The sequence below is a fragment of the Ailuropoda melanoleuca genome, chromosome 6, assembly GCF_002007445.2.
Source record: "Ailuropoda melanoleuca isolate Jingjing chromosome 6, ASM200744v2, whole genome shotgun sequence".
NCBI classification, from domain to species: domain Eukaryota; kingdom Metazoa; phylum Chordata; class Mammalia; order Carnivora; family Ursidae; genus Ailuropoda; species Ailuropoda melanoleuca.
The window spans coordinates 126,054,716-126,076,973 of NC_048223.1; the positions used below are offsets into that span (position 1 = coordinate 126,054,716).

Genomic DNA, 22,258 nt, shown 5'->3' on the forward strand with positions numbered 1-22,258 from the left:
AAACGTGGCAGGACCCACATAACTTGGTGCTTTCATCTTTCCTAAAAAAACTCTTGGTAATAGATGATTTTTAAATCTAGACGTTATGGAGCATTGGTCCAACCGTGGCTTGCTCCAGAGCAGCTGTTGTGCTGAATAAGCAGCCAGAAAACCCCACCCATCAGCACCATCTTCATGGTCCGCAGAGGCATTCGGAGGAGTCCCTGGGATTCTTGGAAACGCACGTTCCCAGGCACAGAAAAGGCTGTCCTTCTGAACAAGGCTAGTGCCATTTTCTGGGCTCTAGAACAGAGCTGGCAGTCTTACCCCGTCCCACCTGTTTGAAGCCAGCACCCCTGAGGGCTCGCCGGGACTTGAAGACCCACTTCCATGACTGGCAAGCTGATGTTGGCTGTGGGCAGGAGGCCTCAGTTTCTCCGCCTGTGGATCCATTCGTAGCACTGTCTGAGAATCCTTATGACCCAGCTGCTGGCTTCGCCCAGAGAGAGTGATCCCAGGCAAAGCAAGGCAGAAGCCGGGACATCTTTTGGGACCTCGCCTCAGAAGTCATGTTGTCTTTTCTGCAGTATTCTGGTGGTCACACCGGTTGGCCCTGTTCTTGCAGGAGAGAATGAGCAGTCCTTTCCAAAAAGTACGTGGTGGTGAGGAACCCTCCTTTTTTATTATCCTGGATTTATGAGTTGTGGCATTTAGCTGGACACCACCGAATCTCACCGCGGTTAACGAGAACAGGAACTGGACAGAAGGTGACTGCATAGTTCTCAGAATCCATCGGAAGTCTGGAAAACAAGGCTCAGAAAAGGGACAGGAGCCCAGGAGGCTCTGAACCACAATTAAGGTGCAGCCACAGGAAGCTTTCGGTAAGGTTGTGGCCTGTGGTCCGTGGCACTGATACTGCTGGGCATGGCTGGCAGTGGACTCTCACGGCTGTGGCTTCCGTGAACACTTCCGAAACATCCCTGGATGTGTGACTCACCCTGAAGAGTCCAAGTCTTGGGTAGGATTGATTGTCGGAGCCCGGAGCACCTCCCTGCCGCAGTCTGGCTGCAGGTACGGGGAGGGCGGGCCGGCAGGTGGGATCCCGCCCTGGTGGGCGTAAGGGATGCCGGGAAGCAGAAGGGAGTATGGAGGCTGAGGGCAGCCCCCAAACAGCAGGCGTTCACTCTACTGCTTTCTACAGAGCTCAAGGGTTATTTTTTGTCTCAAGTGTACCCAGTATTACAACATTAAAATATTCCTGAAAAGTTACACTGGTTCGATTTGTGGTTTATATACACTGTTGATATAGGCTAAAAGCTTAACACCTTTTAGAAGTCTGCAGATAATCCTTTTGTAAAGCGGCTAATCCTTTTAGAGAACAAATAATCACTTCTTAACCCTTCTATTTTTGAAGATCCAGCCTCTGTGTACTGGGTTTTCTCAAGGCAGAGTAGCCAGCACTTAGGCTTCCTCTTTTGCTCACGGTGAGGAAGCGTTTCAGGTTCATGGATAACTGCTTGCAATCTCTCCTGCTGTGTGACACACACACACACACACACACACACACACACACACACACTGAGGGTTTTTTCCTTTCTCCACTGTAATTGATTCTTGTCTGGAAGGAAGTATGGGCTATTAACATTTTTAAAGAGCTTGTATTTATTTTATTTCACCTACAAGGCTGTTTAAAGAGCCCATTTAAGACATGAAATCTTGGAGCATTTGCACGGGTGCAGATGTGCAGACATTCTTCGCTGTTATACCTGGGAAGTCACATTTGGAAGATTCACCTTTCACATGATTTATTTATTTTTTTCTTCTGTAAGAGGCTTTCACGTTACAGCAGAAATATTTTGTTCCATTTCCTCGAGCTGCTTTCACGCTTCCCGGATAAGAGAGCGGGGCCCCGGGGTGACAGCTGGGCAGAACCCTGGACGGGGTGGGCGTGGCAAGCCAGACGGAGACTAGACTCTCTGCTCCAGGCCGGTGACAGGTTCCGCATGGCCAGAGCTGTCCTGATGGCCACGGGGTCACAGAGAACCAGCAGACGAGAAACTAGAAGCAGGCAGGGAGACCCGTGGGGCAGCTGCTCTCAAAATGTAATAAAGAGATGAGAGAGAGTGTCTGATACCGGCTACCATTCAGGCGTCTCCGTGGGTCAGGGGCATTCATAGCTCTTGTTGCTGTTTGGCCAGTAACAGGCAAGTGGAGTGGAGGTGAGCAGGTTCTCGCATACCTCTCAGGGGGCGGCGTGCTGCAGACCCACAGGGCATTAATACCTCAACAAGGCTAATTCGGCTACTTTTTTCTCCAGCACTAGAACCTACCTGTGGGGGTCATTGGTTGATAGGAATGAAGTACTGGCTTGTATTTTCCGGGGATGTGTTATTAAAGAACATAATCCTTTATCTACTAGAATCATACTTGTGGTGGCAAGGTGCCCCCCTCGGAGAGAGTACAGAAGGAGGCTATGGGTTCACTGAGTGGGACTGAGTTGTCTTCAGTCTAAGCCTTGCATGTGTGTGAGATGTCAGTTCATAAACTGAGATTTGGATTAGTGAAATGAGTTGTTCGAGGCCACATAACTAGAAGGCAGCAGGGCTGAGACTCGAGCCCAGGGTCGTCTGCATGCCAGGCAGGGCATGTGGCCAGACCTGGACACTAGGTCTCCCCGAGGAGAAACAGCTTGGAGGGGAGGCCGCCTGGGGGTCCACGTCTTGGCACAAAGTCTATAGCCAAAGAAAATACAAGTAACATATTTGAGTGAGGTATTTTGGTCATTTATATGAGAATACAGATGATTCTGATTCCATGGTGGAGCATAAAGCAAATCACTTTCCTGATTTAATTTTATTGTTAAGGGAGAATGGTAATTCCTACGTACCTGGTGCATTTTAATGGACTAGGTATTATTATTGTATTACCATTATTATTTGAAGCACTATGGCTTTTCTTCCTTTTAGGTGGCTTTCCCCATATTTTACATTGTATTTAGCCATAAAACACAGAAAGCACCATCATTTTTTAGCTAAGAAAATTGATGCACTCTACAAAAACTATTAGAGAAGATATTGATTTTCTACATACGGTAATCCTGAATTGCTTTTTTTCCTCAAGATTCGTATTATTGCATTAGTGGTAACCTTCAGATTTATGGAAGCAGAACTTCAGAGAAGATTTATTTGTGAAATTTGCTGTTTTTCACTTACTTTCAACCTATTGCACGAGGCATCTGAACAAACTTTAAAATTCCCTTAATTGAACAAGGAAGCCATCCTCTGACTGCTCTTGTCTTGTTTCCCTAGGTGTCTTGCGTATGCCCACTTCCTGGCCTGCTCCCTGTTTCAGTAAATTGTGTTTGTTCCTATTGACAGGCCTCTGTGTGCTTCCTTAGAGCTTGGACTTTCTGAGCAGGAAGGAAATAGTAGAGAATTTAGTGCAGATACGGCAGTTCTTTAACTGTTTTGAAATGCACACGTGATCATTGCTTTGTATCGATTCCATCCGTCCTTCTGTGGGAGGTTTGCCCTGTGCCGATCCATTTCCTTTTTTCATGTTTTTAATGGTCTTTCTCTGTGCACCGAGCACCATTTCTCCTGGGCGTGTGACAGATTTCGCTGTGCTGGGTTAGATTACCGTGCTCCTCTGATCCTGAGTCCATCTGCAAGGCTGCCTGATGAAAAAGGAAAAATAGTAAACATCCTGTCCTGGATGCAGACTTGAAGGTGTGTGCTGGGAATTCGAGTCTCCCTTTGAAATAACATTTTGGAAAGCGCAGTGTTGGATAGATAAGGGCTGCCCTCATCGTGTCACATCAGAGAACAATTGTAGCATTTAGTTTCATCTCGTCCTGCTTTCAGCCCAACTTTTAAAGCCGAACAAAACACTGAGCGCTGTGTTAGAGGTCAAGGTCAGCACAAATCAGCTTTCACCCTGGGAAACGAAAATGAGCTGAATAGCCATGCAAAGTGGCATGTTTGTTAAATATGGCGATTGTTGTGAATAGATTTATGCATTCAATTTGTTTGCAGTTGTCAAAACCTCATTAATGGTAAGCCCGATGACATTGTTTGCTGTTTCAAATCAGTTTTAAATTACACATGTACTATTTAATCTTAAAAGCAAAATTAAACCTTGGATTGGTATACACTTCAAGTTACAACACTAAGCCATTCTATTTGGGGGAAGGAGTTTAATACTTGTTGTAAAATAAAATTAGGAGGTCCTTTGCATCCATGGCGGCTGATTTAATTAGCTTCTGTCAACTGTAATTTTTCAGGTCAATTTCTTCCACGATGTATGCTGTATAAATAATAAAGTTTTAAATCCCTTTATACATTTAAATTATTATATAAATCCTTAGTATTAATGCAATAAAGTTTTTTAACAAATTACTTGGAAGTATGGGTTATATGGCAAACAGGTGAAATTGGTGTGTTTTTAGAAATCAGCAAAGGTAGATATGTTATTTGTCTAACAGATATGGAGATTTATCAAGTCTCTCAGCCGGGTGCTAAGGACACAAAGGTCGCATGGTCACTGCCCCCAAGAACCTGTTAATGTAGTGTGACCTTTTCAAAGGGTTCTCTGGGACAAGTGTGACCTAAGGTTTTCTACCAGGTGTGGTCAGATGGGTTGAGAGCTGTGGCCTGGAGCGGGGAACCCCCTGAGAAGGTGCAGGGAACACCAGCCATTTTGGCCACAAGATTGTCTTCTCCGTCCCATTCCTGAGTATGTTGGTTTGGGCTCTGGAATTCTTAACCTGGGGTCTTTTGAGGGTTTGTGGATAAAATTCAGTGGGTCTGTAAATTTAGATGGTGAAAAAATTTACCTCTTTCTTTCCATATAATTACCTTCCTTTGTCATCTTATATCCCTTGTATCTCCAGTCTCACCCTTAACTCTTGATGACCACTGGTCTGTTCTCCAACCCTCTAATTTGCCTTGTCAAGAATGTCATATACTTGGACTCAGTACGTAGCCTATTGAGTCTGGCTTCTTTCACGGAGCGTATCGATCTCAGAATCATTCTTGCCGTGGTCTGTATCACTAGTTCATCCCATTCGTTTTACTGAGTAGTGTTCCGTTGTATGGAAGGACCACCGTGCCTTTCATCTTTCCCCAGTTGGGTGGCACGTGGGTGGGTTCCAGTTTGGGGCACGTATGAATAAAATGGCTGTAAATGTGCATATAAGTTTCTGTGTGAACCTGGGGTTCCACTTGGATAAGTCAGTAGGATGGAGTTGCTGGATTGCATGTCATGTGTGTTTAATTTGATAAAGAAACCTCCAAACTGTGTTCCATAATGAGTATACCCTTTGCTTTCCCACCAGCAGAGCATGAATGTTCCCGTTGTTCTGCACCCTTGCCAGCATTTAATATTGTCAGTTTTTTCCTTTTTTTTTAAGTCCCCCCCCCGCCTTTTTAAATCTTTGTCTTTGGTATGGGTGACTAATGGGATCTCACTGCAGTTTTAATTTGCATATCCCTAAGGACTCATGGTGTTGAACATCTTTACCTGTGGTTGTTTGCCTAATGCCCATCTTTGGTAATGTCTGTTTAAATCTTTTGTCCATTTTAAAAATTGTGTTGTTACTCCTATGTATTTTATTTTAGGTCATTGAAAGTATTATTCTGAGAATAAGCTTCACTAGATGGCCCAAGGGATCCATGTCACCAGGAAGGTTAAGAACCCTTGAGAGACACACCATCCTTAAAATATCTTTATTCTTCACATTTTTGCATTTGGCACGTCCTTGTTCAAAGTCTGTCACACGCCATCTCCAAGGTAGCAGCTTGCCCATGATAGAATATATTCCTTCCCCATCATTCTTTCTGTTCTGTGTACATAAAATGAGATTTCAAAACATCACCCTCAAGTGTGGGCGGGATTCCTTACTCCTCCCTCCCCTTCAGTGAGCAGTAAGGCATTTCTTCTGTTTTTATTTATGAAATTCTTTGGCCCTCTTTGATTCTTTTCTCAAATGGAAGGAATCTTAATTTGCAGGGAAAATGTGAACCAACATATTCCAAGAAAATGGTCCTATTCCAGCGTTTGAATTCGGAGCTCTTTCTTAATGCAGGATAACAGCAGGAGTGTGTGCGGTCTCTGTAAGACCGTGCATTGACAATTTTCTGCCTAATCTCTGTGTTTCCAACACAGCTCCTCCGTGGAACTCATGTCCCAGCAAAAATGCTTTTTATCTGGTTGAGATGTTTTTTAATGGTCTCTTGTGGACTCTTTTAAGTGGACAGCTAAGTGGTGACTTAGTTATTACCGAACCTAAGACTAGTTTCAATACAGTCTTCGATGGCTAATATGTGGAGGAACCAAAAGCTTATGTCTCACCAACACATTGGTTTTGTTTCGTGCTTCTCCTATTAAGGAACATAAGGTACAGAAATGTTGTGTTATATTATTTTATTTTAATTTAATGAAAGGCCTGACCGAAGACTTTCTTCTTCCCCATCAGAGAGAAAAAAGAAATTGAACGAGAAAAGTAAATGCAATGTCTATGTTGAAAATTCGTGTTTGGCACGCACATTAAAATATGCCGTGGTGAGGAACTCTGCCATGTGTTAATTATTGCTTAAGAAGGAGCACTGGTGGTGAATCGATGCCCTAAATTTTATAGTTGGCACACTTAGCCTCTGCAAGCGAATGTTAAGTGCTTATGGTTTGGGGAGTAAGAGACATAAAAAAGCTTCTCACCTCCCAGCTGCATGCAGTCCTCTGTGCCAGTGAGGGTCTCCGTGGGTACAGGGCCCGGGACAGTTATCAAGAAAGAAGCACCTCGGGGAGTCCATTGCAAGTTCCGTGAACTCACGTACGCGGTCTCCGTTTTGGTGTCACGTCTACGGTTTTTCTCTTAGCCTACAGAGAAAGGAGGGCAGAGAAGGCTCTTTTGCTCACTCGCACACGTGTGTGCTCATGGCCACTCTCCCACCGTACCGTGTCACGTTCCTACTGCTGCTGTGACAAATGAGCCTGCAGCTAGCAGCTTAAAGCGATACCTGTTGCTTAGCCCGCTTCTGGAGGTCAGAACCCAGCCCAGCTTCGTCTGCGGTCTTGCTGGTTCTCTGCTCAGAGGCTCACAGGTCGAAATCGGGGTGTTGGCAGGGCCGTGCTTCTTGTGGGAGGCTCTGGGATGAATCGCTTTCAAAGTCAGTTGGTGGGGTCCACGTCCCCACGCAGGCTGTCGGCTGGGTGACCGTCAGGTCTAGGCAACCCCTCTCCGTGGCTCTTGGCTCCCATCCTCCAGCGTCAGGCCAGCACGTAGGGGGCCCCTCTCCTGCTTGGGTATCTCTGCACTCCCCGCCACCACGTCTCTCTCACTGGCGCCTGTGAGGGCTCATAGGACCTCACTGGGTCCACTCCGTAATCCAGGATGCTCTCCCTGTGTTAAGGTCAGCCGAGCAGGAACCCTAATTCCCTCTGCACAGTCCTTTCGCAGCCTCACCCAGATTAGCATTTGGGGGAGAAAGCCGAAGGGTGGGGATCTTGGGGGATGTTGTCAGAATTCTGCCTCCCAGTGCCCTACACGTGCACAATAGCCAAATCAAAAACTCAAGGTTCTCCTGAGTGACTGTTTGCAGCCCAGGGATTTGTTTCCATTTCTGAGACAATATGTGCTGAGATAATTCTGTGATATTTACACATTTGGTGTTTATGCCTCATGGACTCCATTATACATATCTTTAGGAATTCTCTTTACATAAATTAAGATGATTTTTCTCCTTCCCGAAAACATAGCAACATGCGGCACATTCTGGATGAAAATGAGGAATTGTTTACACCATGAGCCAAATTAAACTCTGGGAGGATTCTGATGCACGAGAGATAAAAAGTGTTCAAATGTATAGCATATTTTAGGTTTCCTAGGGATTTCTTTGCAAGCATCAGCACAAATTAATATTAAGAAGCAATTTGATTATAACATCCAGACTATGTCTGAGGTTCCCTGGCATTTAACAGAGAAAGTAATTTTAAACACACATCATAGTTTCCCCCGCGGGGCTGCCCAGGACACCCTCCATTGCCTGGGAAAGACGATCTGCCCCATGTGTGGAGTACGGGAGCTGAGGCTTAGAGTTGGGATTCCTTCCTCTCTCCCCAGTCCCACTCCTCCAAGCTGGGCCATTTTCGGCAAGTTCTGTGGTTCCAGGCCTCAGTGTTCCTGCCATGCGGATGATAATCTTGCCTGTGGGATTTAATGACCTGATATCTAAGAAAATAATCTATAACTTAGGGAAAGCTAGATACTTGCTACTTAGACAACCAAACACACACACACACACACACACACACACACACACAGAAAGAGGGAGAGGGAAACTAATGATTGCAACTCAGCTTTCTTTCTCAAACTTGTTCTGAAAAATTTGGGAACCATTATAGAGAAATGAGGTTTCTGCAATAAAGGTTCTTCGCAGGGGATGATCATGGAATCGAAAGCAAAAAAGATGAAGCATGCCTTCCCCTTTCTCTTAGCACTCTGAGCAGGTTTTTGGAGGGTGCCGGGCGCCAGCCCAGCCTGCAGACACAGTCTCAGCTCACAGGGTCCATTGTATCACTTCCCTATTGCCAGCCCAAGTGTGAACACTGGTGTGTTCACATGATGTTCCTGTCCTCCAATGTGCTGAAATATTTATTTGCTTTGGGGACAAAGTCACACACATTTGCGTTTTGGGATGTGTTGTTGAAACCCACCCCCAAGGAGCAAGATGCTCCCTGCACCTGGTACTTGGCTGTCTCTCCCAAAGGGAAGACCTCATGATGGCTGACTCGGCGGTGGTCTGAGTTTCCCAGAATGCTGCATTCCTCTGCAAGGATAAGCACGTTTTTAGGACATGATGGATGCTGGACCTTGATCACCTCCCTAGCTCAGCCCTGACACTGCCCAGCTTACATGGGACGTGTACCATGCGCCCTGTCCTCTTTCATGGGGAAGGAGGAGAAGCCGGTCCCCACACCCCTGGCTCCGTGAGGTTTGGTGGCACTGTGGCACAGGGCCCAGCCAGTTTGGAAAGGGCTGCCTGGGCTGGGGGCATGGTGGCCCATCCAAAAGACACAGCCGCAGGAGGCAGCCAAGTGCATCTGAGGTCCTGGGGGCAGCACCCCCCGGCAGGCCTCCTTCTTTAGATCTCTACGCAGAGGACCACTGTGTCTCTCACTGGCAGTGCCGAGGATGGGGCTGGTGTTTGGGCCCCCACTAGGACACCCCGCCTGAAAGGAAATCTCCTGCTGACCCCACATCCCTCTAGTTCTGCCCTCGCCGTCGCCACCACTGCCTCCACGTACCTTTGCGGTGTTTGTAAGCCCTCTAATTAGCCGGGGCTCCCATCTGTGTCTGTCCTCCTCTCTTCCAGTTTCCATGGAGAGGCTGGCAGCGCAGACGTCCATATGACTGACAGTGTCATCTCCCAGTCTACCAGCAGCCCCTCTGTTTCCTGTCGGTTGTGGGGGCTCCCCTCCTCCTTCCTCTGCCCATGTGGCTGGGCTTTCCTGCCCCCATGGTTCAAAGGTGGCCCTGCCCGCAGGGGGGTTGCTGTTTGGCCATGAGTAAGACGGAGATTTTGTGTTGAAAATCAACCCTGGGGCCTCTCAGGCTTTGGGCTGGCCCAGGGTGTGAGATCATCTCAGGCCAGCCCACTTTTGAGACTCACAGCCCTGTGCCAGGGCGCCCTCCCCGCGCCCTCCTTGTCCTTCCTCCTGATGACGGGTGCTCACCGTGTCCCGACACAACTGGCTGCTCTGTGGGCAGCTGTTTATGATGTAGGCCCTTCAGATTGGAGCGATGTCTGGGCCCTTCACCTTCATCCGTGTGCCCCAGTTCGGCCTAAGGGAGGAGGTCCCCTTCTTCGGTCAGGGCCATCTCCAGTACGGGCACCTTCTCTGACCTGTTTTGCAAAACACTCTGGTTTGGAGATGCTTCCAGCACCCCCACAGGGGCATGCTGGCGACATTGAGGGCCGCAGTCTCTTACCAGTGCCCAAGAGAGGGTCTGCTAAGAGCTCAGGTGGTCACAGGACCTTCCCCGGATCCTCACCAAGGTAGAAGCTCCTGGATAAAGCTCCTGGTGTCAGTCATTTAGACTAAGCCTCAAAGTGGTGTGATTTCTTTCTGAGGCCGTGAGGCAAATACATACGGATTTTGCTACCGAATGTCCTGAGCTGCTTCCCTCTGCCTACCCTCGTCATCTTCTTCCTTGATGTGTAGCTGGCAGTGGCCTCGAGTCCCAGGTTGGCAGCTTCTGGGCCCCATTCCCCTCGCACGACAAAAGTTTGTGCATGGGGCGAACAACGTGCTTTCTGCAGCACCCCTACCAGCAGCCCAGCCCCGCGCGCTCCGCCGAGCGCAATACACTCCCAGTTTTACTTAAATTTGAAAATTCCCCTCTAATTATAAAACCCCCCAAGGGTTGATGTCTACTTGATGTCTACCTTATACTTAAAAGCAAAGATGGAAGATACAGTCTTTCAATTATGGGATGAAGAAGCCATGGGAGTAAAAGGCCCAGCAGAAGGAATAGAGTCCATGGTATTGTCATAGTATTGTGCGGTGACAGATGGCAGCTATGCTTGTGGAGAGCACAGTGTCAGGTATAGAGAAGATGAATCACTGTCCTGTACACCTGAAACTGAGGTCACATTGTGTCCCGACTCAATTAAAAACAAACAAAAGTGTACGAACCTCGCTGATCATGGCCCAGCAGAGGCAATCCCATGGTCAAGTTTGTATCGAGAGTGTTTCGTCAGTGGGTATGGATTTGAAACTCAACATTATTCGAACTGTTTATTCAACGCTATGGTATTTAATTAATGGAGGCTTGTTCACGTATATGTATATATGTCTGGGCTAGGATTCCTGGATCAGCATCCTTGGAGAAGCACTGATTCTGAAACCCAGCCTGGTGGGTGATGTGACTCCCCAGAACCATTGTATCCCAGCTCACGGAACGTTTGGACTGTTCCCCCTGCTGACATTCTTGTGGCTAATTAGCTAAGTGTTTCTAATTCAAATTCAGTTTGAAGATCTATTCAAAGAGATAGAGCGAGCTTGAGCATGGGGACAGGAGGGGCAGAGCGAGAGAGTCCCAAGCAGACACAGTGCTGAGCGCAGAACCCGATGCGGGGCCTGAACTCACGACCCAGAGATCAAGACCTGAGAGGAAGTCAAGAGTCGGACGCTTAACTGACTGAGTCACCCAGGCGTCCCCCAGTTCAGTTTAAAGATGACCAAGTGTTTGTTGTTGCTATCCTTTTAAAAGATGTAAATAATGATTCTTGGCACAGTGGAGACAGCCAGTCTGAGACTGATAGAGGTAGGAGGAGATCTGGCTCAGAATCCCTGGGTGTCTGTGCTCCTTCCTCCAGAGACAATTACATTCTCCAGCAGGTGTAACGCTGATTTTTTTAGTCCTGAAAATACTTGAAAAACAACCAAAATGCAGAATCACGTGAAGGTATTGATTCCGGTGACCTGGCTACAGAATTTTTATTAATGGATCAAGAATTGAAATTCGGGACTTAAGCTGTATTTCACATGACAATGCTTTTTAAAAAATCTGCATTCCCCCCCCCTCCAGGAAGAATTAAAAGGCACCTCCTCACGAATCATCTGATTAAAATCCCTCTCCAGCCCACTGTTCTGTTCACTCACTGTGGAATTGTTGAGAATCGGGTGATTTGCAACTTTGCACTTGCTCAAATGAAGCCAGGAGTGTGGTCGATAATTAGAATCCTGGACTCTCTGAAGGGAAAGTAGTTCTAGCAGTTGCCCAAACCAGGAACGGCATTTTGCAGACAAGGAAACAGAGGCCCTGGGGCCGTTTCTCAATATCTCAGGAGGGAGGAAGGGGATTCCTGGCTTGTGCTTTTTAAAATAAACTACTTAGAAGTGTGTTTGTGTTTGTGTGCTAACCTTTGGCTCTTACCTAGACATATTAAAAGAGGTGTATGACTAATATTCAAGTAAATAATACAATCTCATATATTTTTTTTAAAAAGCTTTCATTCCCCTGGGTGTCAGACCAGCAGCCTCGTTGGATGTGATGCTGGCTTCAAGTTGGGAGACCAGCACTCTCCCCATGTCCTGCCATCACTGTGTGCAAAATCGCTCTCCTGCTGGGGACTCAGTTTCTTTACTGTTAAGGAAATTGACCAAAAAATATCGCCAAATGAGATCATCATTGTGAACAAGCCAGCATAGCAGCCCCTTAATTAGAGGGCCTGCCTGTGCCAGTGAGCCGGGAGCTTCGCCCTCATCAGGGAGTACTGCTCTGTCGTGACGTGATTTGCTGCTTAAACAGATAGTTTTTAAAGAGTGAGTTTGTATTTTCTTCGGTCTATGATATTTTTAGAATTGATGTTACTTTTTATCATATCTGTTTGAGGAGTACAGCGTGAGGGTTTCATACACATATGATGAAATGATCACACAGTCAAGCTGATTAACATACCCATCACCTCCCATCGTTACCCTGATGGGTGTGTGGTGAGAATACTTAAGAGGGGCTCCTTAGCACATTTCAAGGGTATAGTGCGGTGTTAGTAACTAGAGTCACCATGCTGTGCCTTAGATCCCCAGAACTTGTCTTGTAACTGAAAGTTTGTATCCTCTGAACAGCATCTTCCATTTCCCCCTTCCCCAGCCCCCCACAGCCACCATTCTACTCTTTGCTTCTGTGAGTTTGACTTTTTTAAATTCCACATATAAGTCAGATCATGCAGCATTTGTCTTTCTGTGTCTGCCTTATTTCACTCAGCATAATGTCTTCCAGGCGCACCTGTAAGCGGTAGGGTTTCCTTCTTTTGAAAGGCTAAATAATATTCCATTATATAGATAATGTATATACGTGTACTGTATCATGCGTGTCACGTATTGCATGAATAATGCTTATGTGTATATGTAATGCGTGTAATATATTACATGTATCTAGTGTATTATGTATAATGTATACATAAGGTATACATGTACGTGCATGCTATATAATACCATGTGTATGTATATTTGTCCATCTGTCTCACCTCGTCTCTGTCCATCCATCAGGGGACACTTAGGCTTTCCCTGATCTTAGCTATTGTGAATAACGCTGCAGTGCGCGGCAATGACATCGGGGTGCAGAGATCTCTTCCAGATAGTGATTTCATTTCCTCTGGATATATACCCAAAAGCAGGATTGTTGGATCAGTACTACTTTTTTTTTTACCTTTTTATTTCAAAAAACAGTTTTAAGGTAGATGTCACATGATATTACCTCTTTATATTCTTTTTTTGCTACTGGTGGGAAGTGTGTGAGTTCATATAATTGCTACTGTAATTATTTGGAATTGGAAAAATAGAAACAGAGCCAGAAGGCAGTATCTCCATCCTCAGGCCCCAAATCTTTCCTCCCCAGCCCTGCCGAGACCCGGAGATCCCAGGGGGCTCCACACTGGGGTGAATTGGGACACTGTGTTTCAGATCTTCCGCAAAGAGCTGGAGGAACCCTGCCTGCTGCAGAGAAAGGCTTCCCTCTCTGCGAACACAAGTTTCTGAATGCCTTTCTGAACAAAGGCTATGAACTAATCCCCATCATTCATGATCTGTAAATAGCATAACATTCCAGTGAAATGCTTTTCCAGATGTTTCAGCAAGTGAAATCATTTGTGGTTCACATTATAGCTTTTGCAGTGAAACAGGACTTGAGAACATTTCCCTTGTGCTCGCAATCATTCCGTCCTTTACAGAGTTCTTCTTGGGATGATCCTTTCTGGATTCCTCCATCGTTCTTTATTTTTCAACTTCATATGTTCCTAGAGCAAACATCCAGCCCATGTTCAGTTTTATCTTTGGAAGATGAATGCATTTTGCGGTCTCCAAACAGGATTCTCACATTTTAGGTCTAGTGATTCCAGAAAGAAAAACAAGCCGGAGGCCCAAACACAGGCTTCTTTGTTATCCTGAGCAATTGCTGCACACATTTTGGACGGGTCAGCTGGGCGCAGACCCCTGTATCTCCCTGTGGGGTGGCGGCAGGGGTTACAGGAAGAGAGGAAATGTGGCCTGGTCCTCCCTGGGATCCCAGGGCAGATGGAGAGGCCGTTGAGATACATGGGAAGTGGAAGACCGACCCAAAGAGACGTATTCCACATGCAGGGGTGGAGGCAGGGCCCAGATGAGTCGAGGGGAGAGATGGGTCTCAAAGGAGAGGCAGTTGGAGGTGGGCCACGTGAAGTGGCTAACGGTTCAGCCCATCTGGGGTTCGGTCTATTCTATACACCCAACTCCAGAACATCTTTCTGACAACCCTGCCCTGATTTGGATGCCTCCTGGATTCAGTTCCCTGGAAGCTTCTTGTTGTCTTCATGCAAAACGGTGGGAATGCAAGTTGGTACAGCCACTTTGGAAAACCGTGGAGGTCCCTTAAAAAGTTAAAAATTGAGCTACCTTATGACCCAGCCATTGCACTACTGGGTATTTACCCCAAAGATACATACGTAGTGAAGAGAAGGGCCATATGCACCCCAATGTTCATAGCAGCATTGTCCACAATAGCTAAATCATGGAAGGAGCCGAGATGCCCTTCAACAGATGACTGGATTAAGAAGCTGTGGTCCATNATACAATGAAATATTACTCAGGCATCAGAAAGAACGAATTCTCAACATTGGCTGCAACATGGACGGCACTGGAGGAGATAATGCTAAGTGAAATAAGTCAAGCAGAGAAAGACAATTATCATATGGTTTCACTCATTTATGGAACATAAGAAGTAGGAAGATCGGTAGGAGAAGAAAGGAAAGAAGAAGGAGGGGTAAACAGAAGGGGGAATGAACCATGAGAGACTATGGACTATGAGAAACAAACTGCGGGCTTCAGAGGGGAGGGGGGTGGGGGAATGGGATAGACTGGTGATGGATATTAAGGAGGGCACATATTGTATGGTGCACCTGTTATACGCAAGTAATTGAATCATGGAACTTTACATCAAAAACTAGGGATGTACTGTATGGTGACTAACATAATATAATAAAAAATTATTATACAAAAAAATTTCATTTGCTTAGCCTAGAGGACAGGCCCTACCAAATCCTAGCCAACCTCTACTCCTCCCGTCCTGCTGTCCTCCAGCTGTGCTCTGGCCCACACGCTCCTGATGAGCTGGACTTGCTCACTGTGATGTTCGTGCAGCCTGGGAAGTCCCCGCTACATGCAGCCCTCATCCAAGTCTTTGCTCATGTAGCACCTGGTTCCTTCCTCCAAAAAGCCCTCAGGGACTTCTTTCCTCTCCCATGGAACAGGGGTTCTCCCGCTGCCCCTGCACCCAGGACATCGCCTCCTTCACCGAGTCTGGCTGCGGCTCCTGCTGTGCGCCAGGCACGGTACTAGGAGCCGGTGCCCCAGATGGACCCATCTAGTGTCGGAAAACAGAATAAAGAAGTGCACAGGCCTGCTATCTGTCATGGTCCTGTTCTGCATTGTATGACCCCTAGTTCACTTCTCTGTGTCCCCCAGAGACTGTGTCCTCTCCCCTGTGCTCCCAGGCCCGGCAGCCCCCAGCACTCAGAAGGGCCCCAGTGTGTGCTTGGTCGTGAACAACTGAAGGGCTTCCCCCCTGGTCCCGTGCAGAGCAGAATGTGGAGCCAGGAGGAGGCACTGAGGGGCAAGGCAGGGTGGGATAAAGAGGAGGAGCGGGAGTGGTGGAAAGAGGAGGCCCTGTGGTGTTTAAGAGGTCGGGCTCAGGGCCGCTGAAAAGGCAGGGCTTGCACTAGGCTGTGGACAGTGCTCTGGTTTGAATGTCTCCAAATGTTAAACTCAAGAACTTCAGATTCAACTTTCCTTCCACCCAGAACTCTCTGCCGCCTCTGTCTCCGTCCCAGGATTCTTGGGCAGCTGCCATTCAGCAACTGTGGGAAAAACACACTTTTACTGAGTGCCCGTTCGGTTCCAGGCACAGTAGCCCCGGAGGGGTCACAAACACAGATGCCAGGCAGGTGAGGTCCGTGGCCCAGGAGAGCCAGGCAGGCCTGAGCGGGGAGGAGCAGTACCTGACATGGCCACAGGGGGCGCTGCCGCTCAGATTCGGCCCCGGTCGATGCACAGAATGCAGCCCGGTGGGCACATCTTGATTGTTCAAGAAAAGTTGGACATCTAGATGTGTTCGGGAAATGGTACAATTTAAAAATGTGGGCAACTGAATAAAAATTGTTTTGGGCACCGAATGAGCTGAGGAGAGTATGTTTCCTGCTGCGTTTGGTCTCCGGGCAGTCAGCTTTCCACCCCAACTGATGCATTCTTGGTTCATTTCTTTACTTCCAGAAGATACCTATTTCCATGCGATACATCTCCACATGCTCCACCTCCCTAAAACTATGTGATCTATGTGCCCGTGGACACACTTGAAGGCTCTGTCTTTGTGTCCAGGCTCCTTGGTTCATGGACACCAGCCCTGGAACCCTTACCTATGGCCAGGTGATTTGCAGAGTAGGGAAAAGATAAGGCAGTGGGACAGCCCAGTCTTCCGTCCAGGCCGAGGGCAGAGCCATGGCAAAAATGTGGATATACGTGGATCTTATCAACACACCCCAGATTGTGTCACCATTGGGGAAAAATGCAAAGCAAACAGGCAAAATGTCAATGCTTCTTTCCAAAGCTGAGTGTCTTTTTATAATATCTCACAGGGAAAAAATAGGTCAGCATCGCCCCAAATGCAGGCCAATTTTCCTGCAGTCCAATCGAGAGCATGGAGATATGCTGCTTGACGTGCCAGGAAGCTTGAGATCACCATGTCAGAAGTAATGAGGATGAATGGGAATGGAAAGAGAGCCTTGAATCCCAGGGAGATATTTTAAGCAGAAGGGACCAAGGAACCCTGCTCCATCTGCTAGCAATCCGAGGCTGTAAAAATCATTAGCAATGGAAGAATATTGAAGAAACGAAGAAGTCAGGGGTTAGGGTGTTGTGCGTCTGGCTATCTAAAATGAGATTTTAGAAAATGAAAATTTTCCTTCAAATTATACAATATCTTTGATTTGGAAAAGCAAATCAGCTAACAAGCCTATGCCTTTGACAGGTCAGCTTGATCAAATTCAGTTTAGATCTAAAAACTACATCATAGGAAGGGCCCATCAGCAGATGAAGGGATAAACAAAATGTGGCCCATCCAAACAATAGAACATTATTCAGTCTTAAAAAGGAAGGAAAAGCTGACACATACTCAGTGTGGATAAACCTTGAGGACATTAGGTTGAATGAAGTAAACGTGTCGCAGAGAGACACATACCGTAGGATACTACTCACCCGCGGTACCTAGAAGCAGTCAAATTCCCAGAGACAGAAAGCAGATCAGAGGTTGCCGGTGGGGGGAGGGGGAGTGTGGGGTTTGTTGTTTGATTTCAGCTTGGTGCAGAGTTTCAGTTTGGGAGGATGGAAACGTGCAGGAGATGATGGCGGTGGTGGTCGCACTGTGAGCGTACTTGATGCCGCTGAATGGTACGCTCGAAAAAGCACGAAAATGGTTAACTTTATGTTATGCAGATTTTACCACAATTTCAAAAAATCCTACAAGAGCAGGCACCTGAGGCCTGCATCTGCACTCAGAGGCCAAGACAGCTTTGAGACCAGGAAGTAATTTTTATCATACAGGCCAGGATACCTGAGTGACTTATCTCTTAATCTCTTGGGTCTAACAGAAACCCCAAGAATTTTTTCATAATTTTGTCTGTCTCTCATTAACTCTGCCTGGCATCGGCACAGCCTGTCCTAATGAAAGCAATAGGGTTCTTTAAACTTGAGAGGGTTATTTAAGGAAACCGTCCCTATATGTATAGTTTGGAGCAAAATGTGCTGGTGTTGATACCAAGTTTTTAAGTTTGTGTTTTTCCGAAAACTCCAGTGGTCTACGTTCATCTCTCAAACTCTGGACTACATCAAGATGATTTAAAATTTGTTCCCTGGCCAGTCTCTGTCGTCCCCCCCCGCCCCCTGCCACCGTGACATCTGTATTGAGGAAGAAGACTTTGCTAGTCCTTCCCTAGCATGCAAGGTCTTGGGGATTCTTCGGGGGCTCCTTGATTCCTGAATTTTCCTGACACACAGAAGGGTGGTTGGGAGTAGCCTGTGGCCTCCCGCCTGCCACAGAGTGCCTCACATTCTCCAGCCGCAGCTTGGACCAGTGGGCTGGGAGTGACCATGCCCAGAGCCGAGCCTCCCTGCTGGGGCGGGCAGTGTTGGCTGGGGTGTGTGTGTGGTGGGGAGGGGGTCTGACCTGGCTGCAGACTTCACGGAAGGAGGAGGAAGCGGTTCCCATTGGGATTGGGCAGGGGAGTCTAATAAGAAGTAATGGGGTTGGGGGCTCCTGGGTGGCACAGAGGTTAAGCATCTGCCTTCGGCTCAGGGCGTGATCCCGGCGTTATGGGATCGAGCCCCACATCAGGTTCTTCCACTATGAGCCTGCTTCTTCCTCTCCCACTCTCCCTGCTTGTGTTCCCTCTCTCGCTGACTGTCTCTATCTCTGTCGAATAAATAAATAAAATCTTAAAAAAAAAAAAAGAAGTAATGGGGTTGCCGCAGCAACTTGGGAAGCTCACCACTGTGGAACCCAAGATCAGGTGAGGGTGTTCCCTTAAGGCCAACAAGTGAGCCCTGGGGGAGGGTGGAGGGCAGCAGCAGATCAGGCCTGGCTGCCAGGAGAACTGAGTTCCAGGGTGACCCACTGTGTAGAGGGCGTGATGAAGATCCAGGAACAGACTGAGGGCTAAAGCAGGCCTGGTGATGAGGAGTAAGACCACAGCTGTGGTGACATAGTGACAGCGTGGTGGTCAAGGCTCGATGAGCGGTTCTGGGAGATATGCAGCAAGGATTGATTGGATGGGTGGAAGGGCTTGTGGATAGGTGGGTGGATGGGTGGACGGGTTGGTAGATGTGGATGCCTAGGTCAATGAGGCTAGAGAAGTAGGCAAAGATCAGACCATGATAAGGAGTTGAGCATGATATGGAAAGCCATTTAAAGAGTTTAAGCAGGAGAGTGACTAGTGGATCTGTGTGTACGAAAGATCCTTCTGATTTCATGTGAATAACAGGGTGGCAGAGGCGCAGGGCTGCAAACGAGAGACGAGTTGGAAGTTTGCTGCAGTGAAAAGATAAGAGTGCCTTGAAATCAGGTGAGTGAGAAGAGGATAAAGAGAGTGAGCGAATTCCACAAATCTTTAAAAAGCACGGTTCTCAGTGACTTAGGTATTCAGGGTACAAGAGGAAGGCCCCAGGATGACCCCCCATTGACGAGGAGGCTGGGAGGATGGCAGCACCTTCCTTCAGGGTGGGGGGACAGGGAGGGTCGGGTTTGGGAAGAGGGAGGGATTGTCCTGGCAGTCACAGTGCCTGTGGCCCCTCGTGGCACTGATGTGTCTGCAAGCCGTTTCCTCCGCTGGAGCTGAGGGCAGGCCCGTGGCGTCCCCACCCCTTCCCTGCAACCCCAGAACTCGGTGCAGTGCTGGCACATGGGTGGTGTTTAGGTTGTTGGACTGGCTGGTGAACGTGGATCTGGGATTGGACAGTCAATCTCTAAAAGCCTTCCCCTCTTACTGTGTCACTTCTGCAACACGTACACAGGGCCTGGCAGGGAGTTCAAGGAACTGGCAGGTCCACGTGGAGAAGTTTCCAGAGCAAACACAGTGGGAAAACTGTCTCCGTGTCTGGGCTGTGTCTCAAGCCTGAGGCAAAATGCTAGCCAGACTTCCTGCTCGTTGCCCCTGGGCACCTGTGTTTCTCTCACTGCTCCAGACTCTTGTTTGAGGAGGCCTCTTTCTCATGACAAGTGTCACAAACACTGAATGTCATCCTTGTTGCGAAGGAAGCTGATGTGGACAGACTGTGTGTTGCCTCCCCCCGACAGGAACAGAGTTTGGCAATAAACCAAAGACTCACTATTACAACATGTCCTCGGGGAAGTAGGTCATGTGTCCCCAGGAGAGTCAGGCCAACAAGAGGGAGAGGTTTGGGCTGAGCGGGGCTTTCTTTTTCTCAAAGCTCCAAAGGTGGGGGGCAGAAGCCATTTTGTTTTCCTATCAGTGACGTGTTTCCTTCCCCAAGATTGGTCACTGTCTGTCCGCGCCTGCTTGCTCTGAACACAGAGATGCGTTCTCTGTCTTACCCGTAGCCCTGGCTGACGCTGCCATTGTTGGATTCCCTCCCCACTGCCCCAGGGCTGACCTGTTGGCCTTAAGGGAACACCCTCACCTGCTCTTGCAGCAGAAGAAGAGAAAGTGGTAGATCACCTCCGCGGGACATTTGCTTTGACCTAGTGCGACTCCATGGAATGTCCATTGAGGAACTTTCCACATGTTTCCGAGAGAGGCCTCAGTGAGAGGGTGAGGCATTACCTTGTGGTGGGGGTGGCCTGAGGTGGGCCTGGGAGGAATGCAGCAGAACCAGGGAGGTGGCCAGAGGAACACATTCAGATGCTGTGGGTCAGTTCATGAAATGTCTGCGGAGCTGAGGTCAGACAGAGGCTGAGCGGGGGGCGCAGGAAGATGGCTTCTTTCTTCTGGCTCAGCCCTTAAGGGTCAGGAAGGGGGGTGGTTCCTTGAACAACTGGTGTGTGAAGGGGACTGAAGCTGATAATTCAGTGCGGTGACAGGAGAAAGAGGGACCCTTCTTTTTCCAGAAATATGTTTGCTTCCCCTGAACTTCTGAGACAGTCACGGACAACTGCTGGGGTCACCAACGCACCTTCAAAACAAAGGGGGTGTGGTGCTCATGGTGGGCTTCTGCTGTCAGACTCCAGTTAGAAATATTCCAGAGCCCAGAGCGTTCGGAGCAAACCCACCACACAAAACTGTAGATCTTGCACTTTCCTTATCTTGCCTCAAAGAAATTTCCATTTTCTTGATATACACCCAAGACGTGGTCAAGTTGTTGGTGCTCTCTGTTGGGAAAAGTGTCCCGGGGACAACCTATAGTGGTGTAAAGGAAATGATACTTTTCCCTCTAAACGATTCCATGTTTATGTTAAAGGATAAATACATAAGATGCATCTAAATCCTCAAGTGATTGAAAATAAGTATATGTATCCACTTAATTCAGTTTTTAAATAAAATTATTTATTTAATTAGAGGCTGCACCAGGGTCTAAGCACAAAGAGAAAACATGCGTTAAAATACAAGGAGAATGGCCATTGGCGCGTATACCATTCTGCTGACGTTGGTCATTTGCTAAGTGTCTGATACTGCTCAGCGCTCTGGGAAGAATGAGACAACGAGTCAGACTCTGCCTTGTTTTAGGGACAATAAATAAAAGACGTATGCACGGAGATGTTTATTGTCGCAAAAAATAAAATCAAGTAAAAACTGTGAAGGCCATCAACTGGGAAAGCGTGAAGAAAGATCGGTTCCACTTACATGTCCTGGAACAGCATGCAGCCTGTAGAGGCGTACTTCGGATCCAGAAGGGCTGCAGGTGGGAGTTCTGCAAGGCATGAGTAAGGGAGAAAAGCAGGATGCCCGAGCCCACGGTCATCTCCCCAAAGCCTGCACCTGTGAGCACTTGGCCATCGACAATCTTGCGCACAGGGAAAGCCGTGCTAAGATCCGTTGCAAGTTTTCATGTAGATGGTTCAGAACACGCAGCTATGTGTTCAAGAGCAAAGGCGTGCAAAGATACACAGCAGGTTGGCACATAGTTGTACTGGCTCACACACGCTGCAGAAAAACACCTGACTTCGAATGTTTAGTGATGAATTAAAACAGCATTGCCTCAGGGGCGCCTGGGTAGCGCAGTCATTAAGCGTCTGCCTTCGGCTCAGGGCGTGATCCCGGCATTCTGGGATCGAGCCCCGCATCAGGCTCCTCCGCTGGGAGCCTGCTTCTTCCTCTCCCACTCCCCCTGCTTGTGTTCCCTCTCTCGCTGGCTGTCTTTGTCAAATAAATAAAGAAAATCTTAAAAATAAATAAATAAAAATAAATAAAACAGCATTGCCCCAGAACCCAGCCTGGCAGAAACATGGTTGACAGAGGCTCACCCAAGTTCAGTGTCCCTGGAGTTCAGGGAATGGAGTGTGGTTGTGCAGGGGGCGGTGCGTGGGGCCGGCACATGATGATGCACCTGTCAGGCCACGCCCATGGGTCTGGGCTTTATCCTGCGGGGGCGTGGAGAGCGTGCCTGTGGAGCCCAGTGAAGAGAGGTTGAGAAGGATGAGGGTCAGATCCCGGGACCAGCAGACAGTTTGAGGACGCACATACCACCCCCACCACCTCCTTTTTAATAGACTTTCTTTTTTAGGCAAGTTGTACTTTCA

General features: G+C 47.8%; 1 long non-coding RNA gene across 2 annotated transcripts; it reads right to left on the reverse strand.

Moving 5' to 3' along the window:
• Positions 1-1,623: 1,623 nt before the first annotated feature.
• On the reverse strand, positions 1,624-9,656 carry LOC117802777. 2 transcript variants are annotated; one of them, XR_004626315.1, is made up of 4 exons: positions 9,283-9,656; positions 6,996-8,804; positions 6,694-6,855; positions 1,624-3,655 (listed from the first exon to the last, which is right to left on the reverse strand). It is a non-coding gene; the product is annotated as an uncharacterized LOC117802777 (long non-coding RNA). The 2 variants fall into 2 exon arrangements; XR_004626316.1 differs by lacking the exon at positions 1,624-3,655 and adding an exon at positions 5,578-5,821.
• Positions 9,657-22,258: the final 12,602 nt, after the last annotated feature.